This window comes from Quercus lobata, chromosome 1 (assembly GCF_001633185.2).
Source record: "Quercus lobata isolate SW786 chromosome 1, ValleyOak3.0 Primary Assembly, whole genome shotgun sequence".
Taxonomy (NCBI): Eukaryota; Viridiplantae; Streptophyta; class Magnoliopsida; order Fagales; family Fagaceae; genus Quercus; species Quercus lobata.
This window is the reverse complement of record NC_044904.1, coordinates 20,958,654-20,961,921: the sequence shown is the minus strand read 5'-3', so window position 1 is coordinate 20,961,921 and position 3,268 is coordinate 20,958,654. Positions and strand designations below refer to the sequence as shown.

Sequence of the window (3,268 nt, the reverse complement as noted above, 5' to 3'; positions counted from 1 at the left end):
TAGTGGCGTTTTTAAGTCTTACAGTGACGTTTTAAAGCCTTATAGCGACGTTTTCCTGTAAAATTTTTTTTTATAAGTACAGGTTTAAGGAGTCCTATAGTGGCGTTTTTAAGCCCTATAGTGACGTTTAATAGACTTATAGCGGCATTTTTATTCAATTTATGGAAATCGAGTCTTTAAAACTCGATTTTTAGCTTGATTTTTTCCCACTTTAAACTAATCCACTTACAAATCGAGACTTAAAAACTCGAGTTTTATCTTGGAACTCGAGTTTTAGACACTCGAGATGCTAGTTTTCAACATTGTTTTGAAACGTGACAATTAACTAAAATTTTTAATATTTATTGTTATTTAGAAAAAAAATTCTAAAACCGTCCAGCTTTATACCAAACTAGCTGAATTGTGATTCTTGTGTAGCAAAAGAAAAGATCTTTGTTACTTATATAAAAATATCTTGATTAAGAATCTACAACTTTTTATTTTTTGTTCTCCAGTCCCCCTTCCCACTTCTTTTCATGTGACACTTTTTAGTGCTAACTATATGCTTTAAATTGGTCAATTAAGTGTGCGTTTGTTTGGACTTTTTGAAGCCCAAAACGCGCATAAATAAAAAAGTGGACAAGAAAATGTGTTTGGCTGAGTCCAAAACGCAACTTTTTAAAAAAAGTTGCGTTTTGGGCTCAGGCAAAATGCAAGTCCGAAACGCGCTGAATTTATGGACCTCTGAGGTCCATAAATCAAAACGCGCTGCTGGCGTTTTGGACATTATTACCGTTGGACGTTGCATTTACGAAAATGCCCCTAATATCTCATGCAAACTAACACAAACTCATCAGTTCTCTCACACTCACCCATCTCATCTCTCTGCTCTTCACTTCGCACGCCCTCACCCCCACGCCTCCCAGCCTCGCTTGTATTTCTGCGCTCTGCTCCGTGGTAAGCTTCTTCCTCTTCTTCTTCTTTCTTTCTTCGTCTTCTTCAACGCGATTCTGATCTTGGTTTTTTTTTTTTTTTTAATTTTATTTCTGTCTAATCTGATCTAAGAAATACGTTTTGGAAGGTAGAGATTTGCTACCAAAACACCAAGCAACACTGATCTGCTACCAAAAACCACCAGGTACCAACTAATTCAGAAGCTTTTTTTTTTTTTTTTACCGAGTGTGGGAAAAAAATTTTCAGATCTTGCATGCTTTTGTTTTCTTCAGCTTCAGCTCTCTTTGATTTGTTTTCTCGCAACCCAGAAATAGATTAATGGGTATTGTTTTTGTTGATTGGAATTTTAGTTGATTGGAATTAGTTTTTTTGTTTTCTCGGCAACCCAGAAATAGATTAATGGGTATTGTTTAAGTTTAAGCCTTGGAGAACGGATTCAGTGTTTATACTATCTGTAACAATGTTTTTATTTCTTAAATCTTGAATCAAAAAAGTTCAATCCAATTAAGCTTTGCGTTTTGTTCTATTCTTAATCTAGAAAAGAAAAAAAAATTGCAATTATTTTTATAACTATAATTTTCGTTGTTACACCTTTATTTCTCAACATTGTAATCTGCTGGAATAGTTGAATCATAGTTGACACTTGACCCTCATATAATCATCCTTTTGAAGCTTAAGCTAAGTTACTTGTTGTCTTTTGAGGTTAGGATGGCATAGATGAAGTAATTAACCATCATATAAAATTCCTCTTGTTTCTCTGGGTGCCATGGCAGTGAAAATACTTGCTACTCAGCTATAGATTCGGCTGCTTCTTTCTCTTTTTATCAGAGCTTGCCTAGCATTCCCAAAGTACCTTTTACTCCAATATTTCAGTTGAGATTGACTTTTTTGGGAGCCCTTGTCCATTGGAGGACCAGTGATTCTTGCATCCCGTACTGAGTACCCTCACAACCTTCATCTTTAAGCCACATTGCTTTGAATCGGAGGGCCGTTCTAGTCTGTAGAATCATGCTTGTTCATCGTCAGAGCAAAGCCATATAGGCTTGTGATCTGATGAGGAACCTCAATAGAGCAGTCATATACTTGCATATCTGTCACAATCTTCACATGTGAAAGGGTCTTGTCTACAGTATGGAATTTTACTTTTAGTGTCACACTTGTTTATACTTTTATCTGTAATTTTCTTTTTAATTGGGTCGATGCATTTGTAACTTGTAATTTGTCTTCAACAGTGGCATGTTAATGAACAGCAGGTGCAAAAACTTATGAACATGGGTTTTGGCGAGCTGGATGTGAGAAGTGCTTTGCAAGTTGTTTTTTTTTTGTTTTTGGTACTAGGTTTGTAGGCATGCCTAATCTAGATGAGTATAAAGGTGCTTGATTAAGTTTGGTTATTCACTTTATTATTGAGTTCAAGATGAGCTCGACCTTAGGACTGAATGCAAATTTTATATTCATGATTAGTTCGTTAATTTTCAAAATATTTTTAACTTGTTAATGAGTTACACTGAGTTAATTAATTAAGCAAGTTATACAAGTTTGATTTAAGAAAATTATCTTCTTTAGTGTCATACACTAACCATGCAAAGAGCCTAACAGGCCTTGTGTGATCTGCTCATTCCCTGTGTTGGATTATTGCTTGATGCTGCCCAAAACCCATTTTATGATGAAACAAAAATATAAATGTTCCTTGGCCTAGCGGTCATAGAGACTTGACATTAGATTAGATAATTTATATTGTATGAATTGTTCAAATATATGTGTATGGTTAGCATATGGTTTTTAGAAATTTGCTTGCAATATAGGTGAAGAAACTTGCTGCACAAATTTTTTGTGCCCCTACAACTTTGCTTTAAGACATACCTTTTTGTGCATGCGTGAGTGTGGTGGTGGTGGGGGGAGGATATAGACATAGAGAAAGAGACAGATTTTGCAGGTGTAAACTCTGTTGCTTTAAGACATACCTTAGTTGGTTAGGATTGTAGAGACAAAGTTTAATAATGATTAATTTTTTTGTTTGCTTGATATGGTTTTGCTAATATGCTTCAACCTCACTGGTTAACTTTATAGATGGGTAAAAACACCACTTCCAATCCCGAGGCAAAAAAGGCTAGAGCATTATGGGATAATGATCCAAGCTGGACAACTACTTTTTGTAACCTTTGTGTGGAACAGATTCAAATCGGGAATAGATCAAGAGGTGCTGCCTTTAGTACCGAAGGTTGGACCAATCTAGTGACCAAATTTTGTGATGAGACCGGTCAAAACTATGATAGGGATCAATTTAATCATCTTTTATCATCTTTTTTACATTTTTGTGCTGTACAATTTAAAC

At 35.3% G+C, this 3,268-nt stretch overlaps 1 long non-coding RNA gene across 2 annotated transcripts; it reads left to right on the top strand.

Annotated features, from left to right (window-relative positions):
• The first annotated feature begins 815 nt into the window (after positions 1-815).
• Positions 816-3,268, top strand: LOC115986908. Of its 2 annotated transcripts, none has more exons than XR_004090943.1 (3): positions 816-936; positions 1,061-1,117; positions 2,166-2,192. It is a non-coding gene; the product is annotated as an uncharacterized LOC115986908 (long non-coding RNA). The 2 variants fall into 2 exon arrangements; XR_004090929.1 differs by lacking the exon at positions 2,166-2,192 and adding an exon at positions 3,004-3,268 and having other exon boundaries at positions 817-936.